Genomic DNA, 25,475 nt, shown 5'->3' on the forward strand with positions numbered 1-25,475 from the left:
TATGCATGACCCAGTAGTGTCTCCGGAGACAGTGTTTCCAAAACAAGAGAAAGGAATTGGAACATGCCAAGAGCAAGGAAAGCGCTGGAGATCAATGACGTCTGGCACATCACGACACCTCAGGCGTGCCTGATCGCATGTCCAGGATCTGGACTCCACACAGCGATGGCAATGAGCAGCCCAACCGAGCCATCAAAGCTCTGCTTGGCTTTATTCCTATGCATTTACAATTCTTAAAGGGATAGATCACCTAAAAAAGACAATTCTGTCATTATACCGCCCTGCATCATATTTGCTGAATGAAATCCAATAACTGGATCCAATAAATTGTGAGCTGATTCTAAAATAGTGACTGTTTCGCTCGAGCATGACACTTTCTCACAAAATATGTTATGCATTTTGTTGTGCAGATTTGGTGAAAAGGCTTATTTATTAATAAACTTGTGCTTATCTAAAGTTCTTTGATGTTTTCAGCAAACAAAACTGCCTCTCAATAGCCTAGAAAGCAGAAAATAAGCTCTTTAGACGCTTCATATACTCTGAGAAAATAATGAGAGACGAAACAACGGCCCAAAGCATTTACAGCACATCAGGAACTCAGAAAGAGTTTAGATTACAACACATCTGCTGCAGGAATCATCTAAACACTACAGATGAAAGTGACCCAAGAAGGATTAAGTTCAATGAATAACGTTAATGATGTGAGATTACAGTTTTTCTTGATTGCCTAAACACTTTAACCAGGCTTTTGAACTAAAATTTCAAAACCATAACGGCATTTATCAAAAATCACACCCATTTCCCGAAACTATAAACACTATTCCCTGTTTTAACACATGAGTCAGATTTGTTGAACTGTCACTGCACAACTCTACACACAAATCCCTTCATTTCTCATTGCCTAGACCATGTTGTCATTTAGAAAGCACTAGCATTCAATATTGTTCACTCAAGTCAGCACAGCTTCAGCTCAGTTAGACACAATTACCCAAGTGGAAACACTAAGAGTCAAAATTGATCACAAACCAATCAGAACCTTCAATAGATAGATGAAAAGGCCCGAATCAGTTTATTGAGTTTTGGAACAATGGATCCACAGATCCATGAAGCATCAGCTCGAGGAGGAGGAGGAGGAGGAGGAAGGTGAAGGGTAAGGAGACAAGTCTCAGATGAAATTCATGTCTTTGTCCATGACTATGAGGGAGGCTGGGCAACGAGTTCAGCCAAACTTGAGTCGCTTCACCGTCGACTCGATCATAAGAACCTTCATGGAGAACAACAGGTACAGTAGATGTGCTCCAGACTGCTCTCTACTGTAACTGTTGAGAGCTGTACACTGTGCTGTGGCAACACATACATGTACTGTAGATGTTGCACTATACTACTGTAATAAAAATAAATATTTAATAGAGTTTCTGATTGCTTCCATTTTGTAAAAAGGATGTGTTACAGTTACAGTAATCAGTACGTCTATTTTTCTACACAGAGATGATGAAATGGAAGAAGCCTGCCAAATATTTCAGTTGATGTGAGCCAGAGGGGAACAGGTTAGCAAGAGGATTTCCCCCCCGCTGCCTATAGGGCCAATACAGCCTGTGATGTGGACGAGATCCTCTGGCCTGACCCTGACCAAAGACGGGATGCTGGGGAAGAGGATTTCTTTTGTTTGTTTGTTTGATGTAATGTACAGTATTAAGGAATAACAAAAATGTGCCAATGTATCCATTGGTTGTCTTTTGTGTTCATCATGTGAAAAGTGGGGGGGGGGAATGTTGTTTTGAATTTATTGCACCAGACTATGTTGTAGTGTGTGTGTTTGTGAGGGCTTGTGTGTGTGTCTGAGGGCAAAGTTTGGTTTTTCAGCAAGAGTGAATGGTTTTGAGTGTAGAGCTTCATTTTGACCTGAAAATATGATGTTTGGGGAACTGAGACATAGTTTCAAGAAATGTGTTTAAGCAATCGAGAAAAACTGTACTATCCTGCATCATAGAAAAAACTTATATTTCAGAGATCTTCATGTACACAGGACAGTGCAGTTACTGTGGCATGTCAGACTCGTCTGCGCACACAAATATATTCAGGACAGTGCAGAAACTGCATTCATTTTTGTCCATATTTATGCAAGAGAAGGAAACAAATCTTTTGAAATGGGCTCCTTCACCCTGCAGCCTGACGCAGAACAGTGCATTCTGGGTAATTAAACAGCTGAGCACCAGTAGTGCACAAAGAGAAAAAGAGCCAAAGGCCCAAGTCTGGTGCCATTCCACACGCATGACGTAAATAATGTGCACTACATTCATTAAAAACGATTAATATATCACACTGGCCACATGTAATTCTATTACTGTACATTAGCAAGAATAAAGGAACACTTGCTATTAAAGGGACCATAGGATAAATATTTTATACTTCAATTTTTCCCAGACGATCACAAAGACTTCTTACACAAGAAAAAAAACAAGAAAAAAAACAGTGCCGCTCAGTCAATACCGCCACATACGCGCTTCAGAGAGCTTATTCATACATTTTTAAAGAGATTATATATTATTAATAATATTATATAAACAATAATACAAAAAAATACATAATTTAATCACACCAGAGTACATTCTGGAAACTTAATCACCAACATAGTACTGTGAATATCACACAATTGCAGTTAATCTTAAAATATATAATATTTTTATTTGTGTGTGCTATGTATTTTATATATATTTTTTCACTTAGCTTGTCTTATTAATTATTAGGATCCTATTGATATTAAACAGCCTCATTACAGACATTTTAACTAACCGTGCCGCAGGGAAGACATCTGAAGTCACTTCTGGCGTGTTTGCCTGATTCATTATGCACTGATGGAGCAACAAAGTGAAATTGCTTGTTATAAATGATAAGTAATATATTAAATTGTTATATGTCTGTGAGCAGGAGGCAAATGAAAGGTTTAAAGAGGGTGACAGCGTGACCGTCCCGTCCGTAGCCCACATGATGGATGAGAGCTTGAGATTCATTCGCTGATGGCGTTAAAGAAACATGTAGTGAGTGAAGGAGCACTCATTTGAATTCTATCCACACGAGTATGGCGCTCGAAATGGTCCATTCGGCGACGAGACTGACAAGCACGACAGATAACATGCGTGAATACGTGCATGTACGTCTCCGTTTGTTTTATATGGAGACGTATGGAAGGCCAAAAGGGCCAAAAAGTGTGGAACTGCCGCGTAAACACGTAATTACCTCTTAACACGCAATTTACGAGTTAACACGTCATTTATGCGTTAACATTACGTATTAACGCGTAAATGACGGGTTAACGCGAAAATTGTGTGAAATTGACGTAATACAATTTCATTTAATCACGTTAAATGATGTGTTAATGTGTAAATTGCGTTAAGATGTAATTACGTGTTTACACTGCAGTTTCCCCTTTGGCCTTCCATAGAGACGCACACGCAAATATCACGTCACGTAGACACATCAATAACGTGTAGCTGTTGATCTATACTGACGTCATGGTGGCGAAACGTTAGAAGTTAACGTGTGGATTACGTCTGTAAGTTGGAACGGAGCAGAGACGCGTGTATAAGACAAACACACACCTACACACACACACACACACACACTCACACACACACACAGAGACAGACACACAGCGGCGGGTCATGAATGTGCTGATGATGCTGCGAGACTGGCCTCAAAGATTTAAAGAGTGCTTTAGCATGTCATGAATTATTCATGAGGCCGTGCAGGGTTCAGGTTTACGAGTGCTTTGTCTCAGAGAGAGAGACAGCTTTAGCTGTGTGAGGAGCAACAGCCGACCAAACAACACACAACATGCAGCAACACGCAAAAAACTCAATCAGCTGATATGATGCATAGATTTATTATTTACATGTCAACCAATCCATTCTGTCACCAAAGTTATTAAAAATCATGGGTAATGTACATTTATGAAAACGACAAACATTTTCTAGACTATATTATTATTAGTAGTAGTAGTAGTAGTAATAAAAATAATTATAAATTGTATCTATTTAATTTCCATGCTTATTGCTACAAAACACGTCAGGATTTGTGTGCAAAATATATAATATTTAGCTTGACCTATAATATATATATAAATACTAATAATAAATGCATAAATTATATATATTCATATACACACACACACACACACACACAAACAAAAACACATTTATAACTAGTATCATTGTCGGTTTATTTAGATTTTTTTGTTATTGTTTTTTTTTTTTTTTTAAATAAATAAATAATGTATGTTCATAATGACATATTCTTTTAAGTATTTGTTGGGGAATAAAAATAAATAAAACATAGCTTCTTCCAACAGAAGTTTATGAAGCGACCATCATGATTGAACACGCAACTAAAGCCAAAGGAATTTGCATGACATGCCTGATTATTGTAGTATCTTGAAAAATGACAATAAAAAAATAGCAACGCTCTTATCTGATCAGAACTGAGGAGACCAGGTTACAGGAAGTGAAGGTTTCCCTCAGGTAGTTTATTTGGCAGTGGACAGCTGACTAGACAACATGCAACTACAGCCAAGTGATGTCAATGAGTTTACATCATGCATGAATATTGTTCATGTCTTGGTTACATATCAATGAGCACATCCATCTCCACCTGCACAAAGCTGCACAATAAATCAACGTGAGAGCTGGGTAGTACACACACACACACACACACACACACATGACTGGTATACATTTCTAAGAAGGAGGATGAGATCAGCGTTACAGGAGGAAAGTGAAGCCTTCACACAGGTTTATGAAGCGGTCAGCTGAAGCAGCCAGGAAACACATGTGCTATATCACAGCTGGATATTGACTCTCTATCCTCAGTCTGACCTCAACATCTGCACACACACACAGTGCTGTGCTGGCTGGATCACGTTGGGGGCACGTTGACTTAAAATAATGGAACAATCACATTACGTTCATTAAAGAAGCTAAAAAAAAAAAAAAAAAACTGAGCTACTGACTGAGATTCAGGTCATGTGACCCATCTCCTCCAATCACAATCCTCATTTGCATCTCCATACTGTCACTGCTAAAGATAAATGCAGAATATGCAACACATTTACAGTGAAGTAGTCTTTTACAAAAATAATAAACATTTTTTTCCATTCATGTCAAACATTTTTCCTAAAAAGTGCACAGGTATACAGCCTTTGGCAGACAAAGAGGCAATTAATATTAGTGGCCAATTTTTAATAATGGTTCTTATTATTATCAATGTTGAAATCTTTTTATGGTGCTTAATATTTTGATGTGAATGACAAAGGGTCTATTACGGTGCTCTTGCCGCTGTATTGAGTGTTTATGAATAATAGATGAATGCGAACCTGGCTTCTTAGACAAGCATTTATATGAACCGCTAGCTTGTCAATGCCATCCAGCACAAACACCGTCTGAAGGGACGGATCAGTTTAATATTGATTCCTCGATGTTAAGCACTGGTAACTTAGAAAGCCAGTTAGACGAGGAACAAAAATCAAAATCGAGAGTCTAAGCTTGTTAGACACATCTGTGAGATTCCTAAAGACTGCACGGAATTGCATCTCCAGTTGTTTGTATTGATTTTAATTCACATTTGTTAACATTAGTTAACTACATCATGCAGTTAACATGATCTGTCTGTCTGTCTGTCTGTCTGTCTGACTGAAAAAGTGTGTCTACACTAAAGCCGCTTTTCCACCGAAATTACCCGGAACAATTTGTCCCAGGAACTTTTTTCCCAGGAACCTTTTTTGCCCCAGACCGGTTGCTTTCTGCGTTTACACCGCGGTCTAAAGTACCGGGAAGGTAAACTGCGCGCAACTGCTCCTCCCAGTCTGCGACGGACAGTAATCAGTTTTGAGCGCCACATTTATAAGTATGGAGGAGATTCAAACTGTGCTGCAGTTATTGGTTTACTAACGAGGTAGGCTAATTAACATAACAAAATAGACGAGCACTGATACTAAAGCGTGTTCAGAAAGCTCGTATGCGTATAAAATTAGACAAGGTACGTTGTGAGATGACTGGGACGAACGCGCAAAAATTTCCTTTTGCGCAAATACTCTTAAAAAAAGCCTGAACCCCGTCTATCAATCATAAATAGTGACAGTCTTGTAAATAGTTGTTTGTTACCAACCTCAATGCGCTATTTCAATCCTGTTATAGTAAATTTGTAACATGGTTTGCCTTGCAATAGATGACAATGTGTAAACATAATGACTTAATATTAAAAGCTGTGGCAGAAAAGAGACGAGCACTGATAAAGCGTGTTCAGAGCTCGTAATGCTAACGTTAGATATAAAATTGTATGTTATCAGCTATTGCGGACATTGGCCGTGAGATGGCTGTGACGAACGCGCAGAAAGTTTCCTCTTCCACAAATACCCAAATAATAAAGCCTGAAACTCGTCGCCAGTCCCCCAGTTTTTTTTATTAAATTCCATATTTGCAGACAGACAACTTTACTGCATGAAGCCACTTTTTAAAAGGGAGGTTAAAAATAAAGAAAATGCTGCGTGGAGTCATCCAACCAAAATGCGGCGTGAACACAACCAATCAGCTTGTGCAGCGCACAAGTCCCACCCCTGAAAGTTCCTGAACTTTGAAAAAGTACTACCTCGTGAGCAGGGACTATCGGAGGGGCAAATATTTACCCGGAACTTCATTTAGACCCTGGTTCCTGCGGTGTAAACACATCGAGTACCAGCCCAAAGTTCCTAGTTCCTGGGGAAAGTTCCTGCGGTGGAAACGCGGCTTAAGTTTTTTCAGTGTGCTAATACAATAAAGTGGCTATATGTAGAATTCAGAAACCCTTGTTGTCCTGTTATCACTGTAAAGCTGCTTTGAAACGGCTGTATCTGTATTGTATAAAGCTCTATATAAATAAAGAAAACAGCAGTTCAGAAAGCATCGGATCGCAGTGATGTTTGCATCAGTCAACATGCTTTCATAGGCAACCTAGAAAGTAAAGGAAGGTCTCGTTTTTTAAGTTTCGTTACAAGCTGTTCACACATTGGAAATTAAAAGTGAATGATTACATATAGCACCTTTAAGATCAAAAGATATATCTTGTAACCATAGTAACTAATATGAACATGAACATTTTTATTAACTAACATTAAAAAAGGTCAATACAAATATAAAGTATTGCTCAATTGTTACTTCATGTCAGCTTCATGTAGCTGACATGAAGTAACAATGAACTAACAAATTAGTCCTTATTGTGATGTTACCACTCATACTATGAAAACTACTCTTTTACATAGATCATTCATACTGTATGTTCAGCCCACATAAAACCCCACTGCGCTCTTCATATCTAATGGCGGTCACGTCTTAAATCTGAGTGTGAATTATGAATCCGAGGTCTCCAGGGATCTTTAATATAGCGTGCAGTGGGGATCTGTCAGAGGTTGTCATTCAACCACAGCTGAGCCAATCACAGGACGGCCACATCCATATTCATGAGCGGGACGCTTCAGAGAGTCACGAGCGCGTGTGAATGTCACTGCTTCTCTTCTGAAGCTGGAGCGAGAGAGGTTCTGATACGGGATGTTCCTTATGGAGTGGGTCTTGGCTCCACACTCAATGCAACAAAAGCAGGAAAACCAGACCGAGGTCGGAGTGTGGATTGTGGACATTTAGGAGCATGTTCTCACACACACACACACACACACACACACACACACACACACACACACACACACACACACACACACACACAAGCTCACACTCATGTACACATTTATGTTATTGACAGATTGCCTTCTCACTAATGCACAACCTTTTATAAAGATTAGTTTGAACCAATTCACAAAGCGTTTGTAAACCACCTGACTGCATGGGAAAAAATCTATCCATCCATCCATCCATCCATCCATCCATCCATCCATCCATCCATCCATCCATCCATCCATCCATCCATCCATCCATCCATCTATCCCCCATCCCTCACTCTCTCGATGGATACATAGATGCATCCATCCAACCATCCCTTCCTCCCTCCATTCATCCATCCATCATCCATGTATCTATCAATCCCTACATCAATCCATCATCCATCCCTCCATCTATCCATCCCTACATCAATCCATCCCTCCATCTATCCCTCCCTACAACAATCCATCATCCCTCCCTCCCTTGATCCATCCATCCATCCACCCACCCACCCACCCACCCATCCATCCATCCATCCATCCATCCATCCATCCATCCATCCATCCATTCATCCATCCATCCATCCATCCATCCATCCATCTATCTATCTATCTATCTATCTATCTATCTATCTATCTATCTATCTATCTATCTATCTATCTATCTATCTATCTATCTATCTATCTTTGCACTAGCAAGTAAGGCTCATAATTTCTTCCTAAAATATAAATTCTTTAAAAACAAATGATCAATTCATGCTAGCGTTCGAACCTCCCAGCATCGCTCTCGATTTGTTTGTCCTCTGACATAAACAAGAGCAAAATGAGGGTGACTCAGAGAGAAAATGATGTGACATAGTGAGACCTCAGTCTATATCTGCATTTTACTGTACATCTCAAAAAAACATCACATACTGTACATACTAAACAGAATGAGAGAGGTGTGGAAGCAATACTCCTCTGTAATAATCACAGACAGAAAAACTGCTGGAATGAATCTACCATACTGTGAACTGTGTAGGAGTTTGATCGATCCAGTATCGACAATGTCTAAACAAAAGTTAAAGAGCATTTTCTTTTTAACACAATATGACTCTCTCAGTCATGTGTTCTCAAACACTAATGTGTGTGATTCTGCTGAACGCAAAGCATGCGCTGTTAATCTTTGTCATTCTCATGTGAAGTTGCTGAATCATTTAGCCCGAGGACGAAGCACAGAGGACATCCACACTCACAATGACATCCTATAATACCAGTCACACTGTTTCTGTCCAGAACTGAGACACGGCTGGATAAGTGCTGTTCGCTGAGACATAACCCGCCCACACCACTGCTACTATAGACATCAATGATTCTGTCAAAATCCAACACAACCACAAACACTCACACTAAAATTCTAATAAAAGTCTGTAGATTTAGATTCCCTTGCTTTTAATGCGTCTCTGCTGTATGATGGGATCTCATGGAGATGATCAGAGAGAAGCACTGAGCTATTAAAGCTATTAAACTGTTCAATGCTTCATGCAGAGAATCATCTCTGAACTGATTTAGTTGATTTAACATATACATTTTTAAAATAAATAACTTACTGGAAAATTCACCCAGCTAACAAAAATACATTCTGAAAGGGCTTCGCTAACATTCCCAATTAAGTTATAAAACCATTATTTTTCAATGTTCTCTGAATGTTTAGTTCGTCCTCTTTTTAAAATGATTTAAAAATAGAACATTCCATTTTATCATTTTGCAAACATAATGGCAACATTTCGGAATATTCAGAGAACGTTCAAAAGTAACGAGTGCAACATTTAGGAAATGTTAGATGAACATCCAACTAAAGGTTTCAAGAAAAAAAAAAAAAAAAAAAGACGTTCCATGAACAATGTACAGTATAAATGTTTTGTACTAATGTTTTGAGAACATCCCCACCGGCGTTTTTTTTAAGTTGCCTGCCACCACCAGCATTTTTGATCATTTTCACAAAACTGTCATGGCCCCCAGAAGAATTTTGTTGTATGAATATCTGAACACACATATAAAAAGAAAGAACAGAGCATCTGCTTTTAAACAAAAAAAAAAAAGTTTTATTCTAGCTTCATGCATTCTTTTTTATCAACACTTTCATAAGTTTTCATAAAAGTTTTTTTTTAAAAAGCAACATTTTGAACAAAAAGCTGAGAAAATAGTTTTTTTTTCAAAGACTACAACGCATAAGTAATATTTCTGCCTCTTCTTTTCCTGTGTTTTGAGATTCAGTACTCTTTCAGAAGATGCGTAATAGCGCCCACCGTATAACAGTGAAAACACAGAAAGCCGTAAAGAAAGAGTTAATACTAGATAACTTTGAAAGAACGTACTATTAATGTTACTGGAAGAACGTTTGTTCATAACTTTGAGAGAACCTTGCTAGAAAGATCCTGTGAGCTGTGTCTGGAAATAAAGCTGCATTTTCCATTAGTCTATGCTTACATTGCTAACTAACAAATGCTATGGTATCATTTTCATCTGATCAATAATGAAGTGAACAACACAGTCTGTGTCAAACTTGAATGGGGTGAATATCCCCTCCAGAACTGCTAGAAGTGAGAAATGATCTTCAGTTCAGGTCATCACGTCTTCAAGGCTTTCATTAATCCAAACGCCTGTCACTCACCAACAGCCAGATTATCATTGCATTGACTTCGGAGCAGTACGTCAGAGCTCCATGTGGATGACCTTTAGCTTTTCAGGGCAGAAAACCCTGTCCTCAAGCCCGTGATGCAGCCAGGCAATTCATGAGGAAGGATCTGTAATGTAAAATTGACCAGTTTTGGAGCCAATATCATGGTATTGTTATGCATAAACCACAACAAGCCATTCTCACATGGGCTTGACAATTTTATACATTCAGCTTTACCATCACAGGAATAAATAGCTTACTCATAGTTGTCTCACAATACGGCCGCACAATTCAACAAGTATCCGGTGAAGTTCTAGTTTTGGATGGATCGTCCATCTAAAAGTTATTGGCAAAGGTAAAGATGCAGCTCCCATCAAAGTGATGAAAATGCAGCAGTGGTTTTTCCTCAGTGGAGGTCACTCGTCGGCATTATGACTTCATAAATCTGCGCTCGAGCAAGTGGCGCGTACAGCCGGCTGATGAACAATTGGCAGGCAGCCCATCAATCTGCACACAAATCTCCATGTTTGACTCTTCATATACAACACCGGCCCCCAGGGGCCACTCATTCAATCTCAAGAACACTATAGGATCAACTAGAAAAAATGAGCATGTCATGAAGGTTAAATCAAATTGGCTTTTGTTGACTATGTTGCCTACGTGCACGTTGTTGCAGTTAGGGGACATTGTACAGATGACTTCGTTTATAGTCCACCAGCGCTCTGATAGGGAGTCATTTATCTTTTCGACAACAAAGTCTGCCTTTCCTCTAGGAGAGTTCGGAGCCTCAAAATCTCATGCATGCATAAGCCACCACTGATTCACCATGTTTCCAGTCAAGATTTGAGCAAAAAGACAAGTCTGAGAGGGTGCTACACAATTCTGACAAGACCTTGTTTCATTATTGATTGAACAAGATTGCGAGAGCACAAACTTGATCTTCCCGTTCTGAAGTGCATTACACATGCAGCAAATCAGCACAACCAAGGCCACTGCGCTGGGAGAGTGAACAATGTGAACAATGAAAAAACAGCAGTGGCGCAATGCTTGTGTTCAAAGGCGTTTCAGCAAACGCAGTCTCAAACGCAGCATGCTAGAAAACAGCCGTTCTCAACTGGTGTGTCATCAACCACACATGGGCTGCAGGTCAACGGTGCAAAATGATAATTACAAAATGCAACTATCATGGATACTTAAAATGACATACACAGGATTATCAACTTTTTATATATTAAACTGTTTATTGCTTCATGCAGATAAACATCTCTGAACTGATTTAGTTGATTTAACATATACATTTTTAAAATAAATAACTTACTGGAAAATTCAACCAGCTAAAAAAAAAAAAAAAAAAATTGAGTGTGTGTTCATTCATCACTAGCTGTCCAATCTGAGGCCTTTAGCAAAAACCAGTTGAGAACAACTTTAATAAAAGTGTGCTTACCTCGGTCGGGTTCTTTACATGCTCATCATTGCGTGAGACTGGACGGACGGTCCGGAGCGCTCCTCACATTCGGACAAATCCTCACTGCGGTTTGTGTCATTCTGGAAGCAGACGGCGGCTCAGTTAGACATTCACATCAGAACCTTCATATTCCTCTGAAATGAACACATTCAGTGTTTAAGCAGCTCAAGAGGATGAAATTAATCTTCACAGATAATTAGCCAGAATATAATACCACAATCAAGAGACTAATGATTGACTAAACGTTCCGTCTTTGCATTGTGTGGCGTTTCAAAAAGCAAAACACTGTGTTTTTTGTTAAGAAAGAGTAATAGTTCTTCTCTTCAACAAGCCACATGATCCATAGCACAAATAATTAGAGTCATGAGTTTATTCACATCCTAAATATGAGCATTAGTGATGCTGTTTTAGCAAACACCGCTAATAACTCAAGATTTAGTCTAAGTTAAACCTTACCAGACTAAACAGGATTTAAGAAAGTTCCGGAATAAGTGTTTGTCTAATGACGATTCTCCATTGACAATCATTTCAAGGTCTGAGAAGCACTCAGATTGAGTTCAGGTAAAGCTTCCTGAGTCACCGAAAATTAATTCTGATCCTGTCCTGATTAAATATCCTTAAAACATTTCCCTCAGCGATATAATTTGGGTTTTATTGCACCAAGGTCTGAACCAAATGAATTTAGCAGCAGATTCAATAAACAAAGCGAGTACGAACAGCTCACTCAAATCTAATGAAAGGGAATGGAGATCTCCCTGTCCTTGAATATGATGATTTTAATCCTGGGGTTCATCAATTACTCTTGTCACCAAAAAGAAACAATGCAATAAAGTTGGGATCAGTGTTAACTTTTATTTCATCAGCCATTCGGTTTAATGGCTGTGGGTGGGTGGATGGATGGATGGATGGTGGGTGGATGGATGGATGGATGGGTGGGTGGGTGGATGGGTGGATGGATGGATGGGTGGGTGGGTGGATGGATGGATGGATGGATGGATGGTTGGTTGGATGGGTGGATGGATGGATGGATGGATGGTTGGTTGGATGGGTGGATGGATGGATTGGTGGATGGATGGATGGGTGGATGGATGGATGGATGGATGGATGGATGGATGGATGGATGGATGGGTGGGTGGATTTTGCAGTCATAATAACTCATTACATGCATGTTTAATTCAGCAAGAGGCTTTCAGCTATGTCAGATATAAAACTGTTTATTTTTGAATTTTGAATCCAATTTTGTGTTAAAACACTTGGCAGTCCAAATAATATATAAAAACATTAAACATCATGGCTTTTTCCATCACAAAGCTCAATGCATTGCATTGTGAAAACTGTTGCATACTGCACATTTTTGGAAATGTAGTGGCCATTCAATGGTATGCAAAAAATGTGCATACTCCATGTTGTTCTGAAGACAGCCTGTGCAACAAGACTCATCGTATAATAAACAACAACGGACAAAGGTTATATGTCTACAAAGATGAGTCTATATTATCTGTTATTACTCCCGTGCATCTCAATGCCAGTCGCATCCAGCTCTGCATTCGCTACAAACAACTGAGAAACGGGAATGCATACGGTTCGAGTTCTCCAGAGATATTACAACTCACTGATCAGGGTTTGAAATGACAGTAATAAAAAAGTGCTAAACAGTGCCAAACAGGAAAATAAAAACACCACAAAAAGACCCAGAGTGAATGAGTCGAGTAAAATGTTTGAGAGTGGTGGGAAAGCCATCATTAATGTGCAAGCACAGGTTTGAGAGGTCACAGTTCTCACGGGAGCTTGTTTTGTGAGAGTAGATGAAAGAGCATTAACTCTCATCTGAAGCATGACTATGCAAAAACAAATATCGTCAATTATTCAATGCTGCTGGACTCAGAAACACACACCGCTAGCCGCTGTGATAGACGCCCTGCAAAAGCTTTGATTCTTCAACTTACGCTCTTATAAATAGCTAATTTATTTGATTTACAAGACAGCGTTTCTTCAGCCTTTTCATCTTTTTCATCTTCATAGAGAGTGTTTGGTGCCCTTTAAACATAAGCTTGGGAAAATAACAAGAAAATATGAGTCTAAATGAGAATGAAGTGCTAAAAAAATGACTCGACATGACCAGGAACCGTGAATCCCATCCTCCTCCGACCCCCAGGATCGCTTTTTATAATGTCTGATCCATTTACCTTTGAGATACAATTGTAGTTTTTAATATAATATTTTGAATTAGTTTTTATTTTTCTATTTTCTGTTTTCATTTTAAATTTAGTTCAAGTTTTAGTAATTTTGTTGTGTTTTGGTCATTTTTAAAACATATTTTTTATTAATTTTATTAATTAATTAGTTTTAGTTATTTTAGCACATCAAGTTAAACTAAGAAATATTGCCTTGGCAACTAGCTGGTTTTTTAAATATTTTATTTCATTTAGCTTTTATTTTATTTATTTTTCAGTCTAAGTTATCGGTACACTATGTAACTTTCGGCCCTCTAGCAGTTAAAAAACTAAACTGCATGTATTTTGAGGAAGAACATTGTTCTTCGGCTCTGCGTGACTGGATGAATATGATTCTCCTACTGCTCATAAATCATTCAAAAGAGATATGACCAGTTTAGATGGAAAGGATTTCAAGTTGACTAGCTGAAAACATTACTGTAGCTTTACCCAATAATAGACAATAAATTCCAGCACAGCGCTACAACAACTGATCTTCACAATAGATAATGCTTTACAATGAGCACTGTTAAAGAGCAACATATGACAATTATCTGTTCAATAAAACACCTTCCTCACATGTTGAGTAATAAAAACACCATCATCTCCGCGTCGCTTTTACAACATTTCAAATCCCTCAGTTCTCGTCATCGTTGAAAAGCCGAGCCGATGTTGATTCTTGTTTTATTACGAGCTCTGTCTCGTTCTGTTTCTGCCAGCAGACTCTCCTCTGTTCGGCGTTTGTTTAAAACGGGTGATTCTCCGGAGGATGGAGATTTAACTGCTTCATGTCAACCTTTCTCTCTCAACCCTCAACCCGGTCACACTAAATGCGTCTCTATAGCACACATGGTATTTATTGTGCAATTTATACATGGAAATTAGTTTTTATGTGCATAGGATATGCATGGGTAGGTTTAGTAGTGGTGTGGGATGTGTGTGTATTATACGTTTGGTTAGGATTAGTGGTGTGTATTACACGCAATAAAGTGCGTATCAAATGCACCCGAAAACTGCATATCATAGGCACTTAAAAACTCATTTTTGTGAGTAAATTGTACGATAAACACAATGTGTGCTATAGAGATGCATTTTCATGAGATCAGGCTGGACACTCACACACCAGACACACACACACACACACACACACACACTCAACTAACCTCTGCCACTCATACACCAGACACGCGGGAAAGTTACTGGAGCAATTTTTCTCTGTTTACGGATCTGACGAAACACACACGGGAGAGTGACGCAAACACAATTTACCACAAAAACCATCCCGACAGGTCTCAAATATAAACTCTTATAATATGCTTAGTGCTTACCATCGTGAATCAGGGGAAGACAAAAAAAAAAAAACTTTTGGAAGGATTGATGGTGCATTGACTCATTATGTAAATGCTGATTGATGATGATGATCTATTTATGTTAAAACAGCATTTAGCTGTAAATAAATAAATAAATAAAACCAGAATTAAATATTTAAATAAACAAATAAATAACTAATTAAACAGACAAAAATTATAATTAAATGTTTAAATAAACAATTAAATAACTAATTAAACAAACAAAAACTATAATTAAATGTTAAAATATAATATATAATATATATATATATATAATTTTTTTATATATTTATTATATATATATATATATATATTGCGTTTTTTCCTCTCTAAAACACACAGTTACTGTATCTTTGAATGGTCATCAATAAAGAAAGATGTTTTGGCAGCAGTGTCTACCACAGGGTCAAACAGCAGGAGTGTTTCAACTGTTTGGAGTCGTATTCTTGCGAGGGACTCAATCTTGCACAACAACGTCAGTGAACACACAGGCTTGTTTTTCATGCTCACTCCTACTGGCGTCTACACACACATCTGCCTGTGACCGTTTCATTCCCTTTCAATCTCTCTCCATCTCTCTCTCCATCTCTCTCTCTCTCAGCCCACACTGCGACACAACTATGACATCATAGAGGAGGCAATACAAGCTCACATCATAATCAGAGAGAATGTCCATTGCATTTTGCTGTATGTTAGGAAACAAATATACGAAATTAAAATATTCCAGGAAATTCTACAACACTCCCCGTCAAGGTTCGCCAGTCTCGCCTCAAGACCCAATTTGAGGCCCCCTTGTGAAGGACTGCTAAATTATTCATGAACACATTCTCTGCGGGCACTAACAGCAATATGAGCAGAAGAAACGCTGAAGGAACTGATGTCACAGGGTCACGGGCTTATTTTAGTGCCACGCTATACGCTGAGTCCAGAAAACACCAACAACATGGGACTGCTTTAGAACTTAAGAAGGTTCTGCCTCACTTAAATCAGCACAGCAGAACATTTTAGATAATGAGTTTAATCCTTCGGGATATAGACTTGCATAATGCACAGTAAGTATACACAGATGCTGACTATGTCTTTAAAAATAATGTGTGGTTATAGTTTTACATACAGCACACAGTGAAAATGGCACAAATATGACATATTGGGCATGGGCAATTATATATAACACAGCATAGTTTGAAATGAAGGGTTTGATGTTTGTTGATCGTGAAGTTCTCTCTTCCTGAACCGACCGTCAGTACACACAGCTGGATTCAGCAAAGTTTGTGAAATGAAATGTTTATTAGATATTCAAAGATTTGTTTACATGATATAATACGTATATGCTGACGGTAATTGAGAAAGTGGTGTTTGTCTTTTTATTATTAATAATATAAAAGCAAACGCTATCATACTTTGCATATGGCATTTACTTTCTTTGTTCAACAGTTCTATCAAATAACGTATTAGATAGGATTGTTAAACAGAGACCGTCGTAAACGAATGAATATGACATAAAAACAAAATAAAAGTCCTGCTTCCGACACATCGGAATGCCGATATTTAAAAAAAAAAAAAAAAAACATGCCACTACCTCCGGTTCAATACAAAATAATATTATGCAATCAAAGACATTCATATAATTAAACTTTCATTAATTTATACCTGTATAATTAGGGATGCACTGATATAAAAATTTTAGCCGAGACCGATATTTCTTTATATTTGAAAGCTGATAACCGATATATCTTCCGATAAAATATATTAGATAGGACTGTTAAACAGAGTTTGGCGTAAACAAATGAAGATGAAACGATACAAAATAAAAGTCCTGCTTCCGACACATCGGCCAAACAGAAAAACTTATCGGCAAATGGCGATATTTAAAAAATGCCAAACATCTCCGGTTCATTAAAAAATAATATTACACAATCACAGACATTGATATCATTAAACTTTTATTCATTTATACCTCTATAATTAGGGATGCACTGATATGAAAATGTTGTCCAAAACCGATATTTGTTTATATTTGAAAGCCGATAACCGATATATTGACCAATAAAACTTATTAGATGGGACTGTTAAACAGAGACTGGCGTAAACGAATGAAGATGAAATAAGACATAATAAAAGTCCCTCTTTTGACACATCGACCAAACAGAAAAACTTATCGGCCAATGCCAATATTTAAAAAAAAAAAGCCAAACATCTCCGGTTCATTAAATAATAATATTCCGCAATCCCAAACATTCATATTTAGATGGGATTTGATTTCTCAGAGAGCAGAAAAGTAGTAATTTGCTCTTTTACAGAGACTGTGTGAAAAAATAAAATAAAAAAGACACATGTGTTTAATTCAGATGAGATTTAAATCACAAATCTGTGAAATACAAATCCCATCTGAATAAGCGGAACAAAACCGTAGAATCTCAGCACAAGTCAAAACACACATTACCAAACAGACAAAATCACATTCAAAAAAGACAAAAGACTGTCAATATTCTGTCCGTCCGGAGACACGTTATTTGTGACAAGCTGTGTTTTGCTCTGAATGAAAATCTCACCATCTGGGGAATAAATGTGGGAATATATTTTCACCATTTCCAGTGATATTCATTTTGCTGTCACAGATTCGTTGACTGGTCTGTGCCACCTTATAGCTGTCTAATTCACACTCGCCCACACATGAAAGTTTGTCGTGTAGGTGTTCTCTACCTGGAAGACCCACTCAAGACTAACAAGCTAGATTGACATGTGATTTACTCAGTAACACACACACACACTCACGCAGATATTGCAGTGGGTGGAGGCTGAAGGGTTGTCAAATGAAATCTTTATGGGGTAAATGGCCAAATATCCCTCCTGCCTTCCCATTTAGAGATTCATCTGCTCGCTAGCAAAATCCCATTTCCAGCCTGTCATCCACCCGTGATGATTCCACTGGGAAGTTCAGTTTATTTAGAGTCGTAGAAAGAAGCGCTGCCACTCAACGGGTTCATCCAGGAGCTAATGGCTGCTTAGCGCCCCGCTCTCCAGAAATTCATAGATAATGCTTGGCGTCTGTGGAAGAGGCATAACTCGTGCTATACGATGCAGCAGGCGATGGAAAAATCACAAATGAGATCTCTTTAATATCTCAATATTTTCTCTTAGGTGTCAATGAGATTAAATGGAAATATGAGAGACTTTTCTGAAGTACAGAAAGACCCTAGTCATCAGAAGAGATCTCAATAGTGTCTCAAACTGTGCTGAGATTTGCAGAGATTCCAAAATCTGTCAGTCAATCAAGTCAGAGATCTCAAACATTTCTCATTAAGACCGCTATAATTAGGGATGCAATGATACGAAGATTTTGGCCGAAACCGATAATTCTTTATTTGAAAGCCGATATTTTAAATCAAAATTTGTATGTTTTTGAGAGCTTGATTACAAAAACAAAAGTCTCACCATTAAAAGCCATGTCTCAAGCACACAATTATTGTCACGGTTGGCTTAGATAGGAAGACGAAGACAAACAGATTGTACATCTAGTTCCCAAGTTCTCCAAGCAGGCAGGATTAAAACAACCATACCTAACAGAGATCAGACAAAGACAGAGTGAACTGATGTGAAGACAGGAGGAACTAAATAGCAAACACAGGTGATGGTAATTAATAGGACACAGGTGATACAGATGAACTAATGATGGTAACCAGGGAGACAGACTAGAGGCGGGAAACTAGGAACATGTGACAAATGACAACTAACTGAAAAGTCCATGAACACAGTGGTGACAGTTATAATGTTCTCATTATAATCGTATGTCACCTATATGACAGACTTGTGATGCACATGTTGTACTTTACTGTATGTATTTTTTTTTTTTTACATTTTCCCTAAGGAACTGTAGGAGAAACATTTGAGATAAAAACTGAGTGTTTGACATGGTAATAATGGATATGAAAATGTTGATATGTTTGGTCTTGGTGGAATAGACCCGCTACACTGCTTCTACTGTTACTGCTGCTGCTGCTGCTACTGCTGTTATTACTGCTGCTGTTATTGCTGCTGCTGCTGCTGCTATTGTTGCTGCTGTTATTGCTGCTGCTGCTGTTATTGCTGCTGCTGTTATTGTTGCTGCTGCTGTTATTGTTGCTGCTGCTGTTATTGTTGCTGCTGCTGTTATTACTGCTGCTGTTATTGTTGCTGCTGCTGCTGCTGTTATTGCTGCTGCTGCTGCTATTGTTGCTGCTGTTATTGCTGCTGCTGCTGTTATTGCTGCTGCTGCTATTGTTGCTGTTGCTGCTGCTGTTATTGCTGCTGCTGTTATTGTTGCTGCTGCTGCTGTTATTGCTGCTGCTGTTATTGTTGCTGCTGCTGCTGCTGCTGTTATTGCTGCTGCTGTTATTACTGCTGCTGTTATTACTGCTGCTGCTGTTATTGTTGCTGCTGCTGCTGCTGTTATTGCTGCTGCTGTTATTACTGCTGCTGTTATTACTGCTGCTGCTGTTATTGTTGCTGCTGCTGCTGTTATTGTTGCTGCTGTTATTGCTGCTGCTGTTATTGTTGCTGCTGCTGTTATTACTGCTGCTGCTGCTGTTATTGTTGCTGCTGCTGCTGCTGTTATTGTTGCTGCTGCTGCTGCTGTTATTGTTGCTGCTGCTGCTATTGTTGCTGCTGTTATTGATGCTGCTGCTGTTATTGCTGCTGCTGCTGTTATTGTTGCTGCTGCTGCTATTGTTGCTGCTGTTATTGATGCTGCTGTTATTGTTGCTGCTGTTATTGTTGCTGCTGCTGTCATTGCTGCTATTATTGCTGCTGCTGCCGCTGTCATTGTTGCTGCTGTTATTGATGCTGCTGTTATTGTTGCTGCTGTTATTGCTGCTGCTGTTATTGTTGCTGCTGCTGTCATTGCTGCTGCTATTATTGCTGCTGCTGCTGCTGTCATTGCTGCTGCTATTGCTGCTGCTGCTGCTATTGCTGCTGCTGCTGTCATTGCTGCTGCTGCTGCTATTGCTGCTGCTGCTGTTATTATTGCTGCTATTGTTGCTGCTGTTATTGTTGCTGCTGTTATTGATGCTGCTGTTATTGTTGCTGCTGTTATTGCTGCTGCTGCTATTGTTGCTGTTGTTATTGTTGCTGCTTTTATTGCTGCTGCTGTTATTGTTGCTGCTGTTATTGCTGCTGCTGCTGCTGCTGCTGTTATTGATGCTGCTGTTATTGCTGTTATTGTTGCTGCTGTTATTGCTGCACATGACTTGCTACTGCCAATACACACACAACATGCTGCTGTGAGCAATTAAGACATGCTGCTGCTGTACAATATAGCATACATGAATTACCCATAGCAGATCTATACAGGTGGAGCTGGGGAAGGTGGAGGGTTTCTGAAAGTGCACTGCAACTGCTACAGCAAATGCTGACCAAGTATTTAAAGACTGAGCAGCTCATTGGCTACTGATACAGCAGGAACCAATCAGCTGTGCCCTATAGAGAATGATGTGATTGCAAGCAGATTGAGTTAAGGACCAATTAGCCTGTGCCATCTAGAGTTTCATTACAGAACTTTGTATTTTCCTTTATATCAACAGTTTATTGTAGACATCAATGTGAATAAATGGAGACTTTTCCTAAATAAAACACCCAAGTGTCAACAAGATTTTCTGAACAGATCTCAACAAAGTCTCAATCTATGTTCAGATGTGCCAAAGCCTGCAGTCAAAATACTCAGCATGTCAACCATTAACACATTTGCTTCTGTTTTGGATATTTGAGAGATACAGTAGGCAAAACTGAGAAAAAACACAGCATTGGTGTTGACTGATGAATTTGCACATGGGTGGTCTTAAAGCATATTAAAAAACACCACATAGACATATAAACAACATAAAAAACTTGATTTTCGCCACAGTGGGTCTTTAATAAAACGAATTATACTGCCTCACAGTATATGCTAAAGTAAGTGTCTTAAGCAGTAAGCAAAAGTGTTCTACTCTCTCCCCTGGAAGTAAACGTGAAAACATGTTTTATCTTTAGCTTTGAAAAAAAAGGTGGGTGTGTGAAAAATATCTCGTCAGAAAAACACTTATGGCGCATCACGGTTTTTGTAACTACATGGCTCAATCTGTGCAGGGTGGTAGGATCTGTCTGGTGGCTTTTTCCGGGTGTTTCTCAGGGTGAGACAGGGTCTTTAACAAGCATCGCCACACTGACAGAGTTGTCACAGCGACAGTGTTTCCAATAGAATACCTGATTAAACCGCCACAGTTGTCAGACCGCAGCGCTCATTTACAGTCTGAAGCCATGCATTTCCAATAGCAACACCATGAATGAGAGCGAGAAGGCAAATGGAGACACGGATCAACAATGGAAAGGCCAGAAAGCAGGATTAGAAGATCAGATCGAGATGAACGCTGAGAAAATCTCAAAGTTTGATCTTCAAAGAAGAGCTCCTGATTTCTCAAGCAGAAACTTCACACTGTAATACCACGAGACCAGAGAATCGCTTTACACAAATTTCACACAACAGTTCTCTTACAAAATGGTGTGAGCTGACTAACTAGAGCATTGGCCACCCAAAAAGCCAAAATCAAAAATGAATCCAAGATAGCAGAGTCAAGAAAAATGTCAATTATTAATATATTCTAACCATTACCGAAACAAATAGATTTAAAAAAAAAAAAAAAACTGTTAAAACTCCTGTGTATTTTTAGTAGGGATGCATAAAAAGTCTTTAAATAGCCAAACATTGTTTTATGGTGATAACCATTAAATGTCCAATATAAAAATGTATACTACTTTGTCTAAACAAAATATAAATTATTTACGCAATTTTATCTAAATAAATAAAAAAAATAAAACACTAAAAACTTTTTTTTTTCATTTTACAAGTGAGGTAGGAAATTAATGAATACATTTTCTAAGAAATGATTTTTTTTAAATAATTTTCTAAATTATTGTATTTTTATTTATGTATTTTTATTGCATTTAATTGCATTATTTGTATCACAAACGTTACAATTAAAAATAACAACACAAATATTTAAAAACAGAATGTGGAAAAAAAAAGTGAGTTTCATTATATTTATTAGTATATTACATGTATTAGTCATTATAAGTCATAGGGTTATTCTGACAAAGGTTGGATCTGGAAAAATGCATACACTAAATCAGTCTAAACAGCCTTTAGTCAAACTGAAATGCATTTTTTGTAAAACCTATATATGCAAGACTACAAAGTCTCTGATCTGATCAGTATGAAAATTGCAATAAAACTAACATCACTGCAAAAAAAAAAAAAAAAAAAAAAAAAAAATCTGTTCTTTCTCATTATTTGTCTTGTTTTCCAGTACAAATATCAAAAAATTCTTTACCTGAGAAGCAAAATAATTTACGATTTAAGCTTTTCTGAAAAATGTATCAAACTTAAGTGAGTTTCTCTTGCTTTAAGCATAAACTCAATTCAGATTTTTTTTTTTTTTTTAGAAAACAAGACTATCTTCAAGTCTCAAAAATACAGAGTAAGAAAATAATTTGGCATTGTGCTGAACTGAATGCTCGCACCAATCAAATTCACTTCAGTTTGCAGCACTACGGCATTTAAATATCTGAGCCGAGTATCGCACACCCAAACTGCAAGCGGTGAGAATTGCATATGAAAGGCGCATCACAAAACATAAGAGCGATCACAATAACGCTTGCCATGGTGAGATCCCCTGAGATTCTCACCTCTCGTACGGAGGTTCAGACCAGCCATTCGAGCACAATGCGGCAAGCGTCTCGTATTAGCATTGAGAGAGGAAGACAGCGAGACGCACATACTGATGAGGGTTGCAGAGGGTTTGCGTGACCCAGGTGCATAGATGCTTGTGGACAACAACTGCAGAAACATGCCATTTACATACACAGCGTCCCTTTGATGTGCTGAATCATTGTTTGTTCTCCATACAGAAGAGGACATGTTTATTAAAAATCTCTTTTTCCATTCATTTCACCCAGTAAACACACACACTCTCACAAAAACCCTAAACAATAGGCCGAACTCTCAGTGAACTGACACTAAACGTCTCAGCGGATAAACTCCATCCGCGTCTGACCGTCGAGTGACTCGTTCCCAATGTCTCACCTGTAGTTTGTTGCACCGGCATCTGTGTGTCTCACATCTTTTGTTCCACAAAGAAGCGCTGTCACCGTCTGACAGCATCGTTCTGCTGCGGACGCTGAGACATTCACTGGTTTCATGGACTAAAGCAACACATTCTGCTGCTCTATAGAAGTGTTGAACTAACAGCCTGTTTATCACCTGATGTGTCTTTTACAAAGTCTTGATTTTGTTGATAGGCTCTACTAGAAAAGGTTTTCATGTTTAAATGTTCAAAAACATATCATATTATATATTTACTAGAGCACGTTCGCACATGCGCACTCTTTAAAAACTACGCTTTAAATCTCTTGACAAACTAAAAGACGTAAATGACATTTGTACTGTATTAATTCTAAATAAAAGACACAGATTGTACTGAATGTCAGCTTGCTTATTTTCCTCAAGATAAGGATTTATTGAGTCCACATATCATGCAAACTAGAAACTCTGCTTCTAACCACAGGTCGAGAGTGTCGTTCAAACACAACTCTGCGATGCTGTTTGTGAATGTACGGAACGATGGTTTTGGGAAACGACGACTCGTTGAACTATGCTGATAACGACGGAACATAGTTGACTAACGATACTTTTGGGAAACGCAGCCCTGTTTAGTTCTTCTGAAAGCCCCTGTTTAGCCCCTCCTTCTGAAAAGCGCACTGTGCTCTGATTGGTTGGCTGGACCGTTGTGTTGTGATTGGTCAAGCGCTACGAGTGTGTTTGGGAAATGTCCCGCCCCTTTTCATAACCGCCAGTTTCGACACACTACTAACTAACTCAACCAGGCCCCGCCCCTTTATTATGCGTATTAATTATTTAAATGAGGAATATTGTGACGTGTTCGTTCCCGGAAGAAAACTCAAAACTACAATGGAGGCATTTCAGGGAGTTTAGAAACAGTGACACTGATATAGAGAATAACTCCTGTTTGGAGGGACTTTGTGCAGACCTTTATCATTCTCAAACAGCAATATTACACACTAAAGAAAGATGTAGGTCTTTGCAGGTTTTGCCTTTAATATATGAGATGGGAACTAAACTGAATAAATTGGTCACACCTGAATAGGAACTGGAACAACAGGAAGAGGAATTGACGGAGTTTCCTCTGTAATGATTCTCCTTTGGCCCAGAATCACATCACCTTCCTTCCTAAAGCAGTGTGTGGTGGTGGAGAGACGTTTAGTAAGATTGCAGGGTTCAAACAGAGTAAAATAGTTATTTAGAGCCTCTTATTTCTGACTCTTGTCCTATGATGAATCCCTAACACGCTCATTCTGTCCTGAGTGGCCGAAGAAATGGGACACGGCCTGCAGTGATGCAATCCGAGAACAATCCGAGCGCTAGCAAGAAGATCAAAACTATTATGCTCCACTTTTCTGCCACTGAACCTCTTTAATGTGGCCGCCCATGACCTCTGATTCTGTACGCCTCAAATTCTGAAGGGTCAAAGTCTATCAGCAGAAGATGATAACTAAAGAGGTGGACACTCTCTGTCTCTCTTACACTTTCTTTCTGTCATTATGTTTGGAATGGAAGCATATACTGAATACTGTACAGAATACACTACAGTATATGCTGCATATACTGCAAACACATTGCATTGTGTGATAAAATCAATCTGCGAAGCTCCTCTGTAGTAGTTCATCCAGGTGTTGCATGCATAAAGAAATATCACATAATGTGCAAAGTGGGTAGTATGCATATATACAGTATATATATATATATTCTTCAAGTCTTCAGTGTCACATGATCCTTCAGAAATCATTCTAATATGATGATTTGATGCTCAAGAAACATTTCTGATTAATATCAGTGTTGAAAATATCTTCATATTTTGACAATATTGACAATTTAAAGCTGTTATTGAAGTTTGCAGCGCAATATTTGACCGAAAGGGTAAAAATTACGGTCATTAATATCTCGTTAGATCCAGCCTTTTGCCCGCTTTAAATCACACACAGAGATAAAGTAGTGCGTAAGATTAAAATTTATTTGAATGAACTA

General features: G+C 38.4%; 1 protein-coding gene across 2 annotated transcripts in view; it reads right to left on the reverse strand.

Moving 5' to 3' along the window:
- Window positions 1-25,475, reverse strand: part of dlgap4a (discs, large homolog-associated protein 4a) — a 184,181-nt gene that overhangs the window by 134,091 nt on the left and 24,615 nt on the right. For both annotated transcript variants that reach the window (XM_079849192.1, XM_079849193.1), the window contains exon 2: window positions 11,782-11,882. The gene's annotated coding sequence lies outside the window, so the exon portion shown is untranslated. The remainder of the gene's footprint in view (window positions 1-11,781; window positions 11,883-25,475) is intronic.

Source organism: Squalius cephalus (assembly GCF_949319135.1).
Source record: "Squalius cephalus genome assembly, chromosome: 18".
In the NCBI taxonomy this organism is placed as follows: Eukaryota; Metazoa; Chordata; class Actinopteri; order Cypriniformes; family Leuciscidae; genus Squalius; species Squalius cephalus.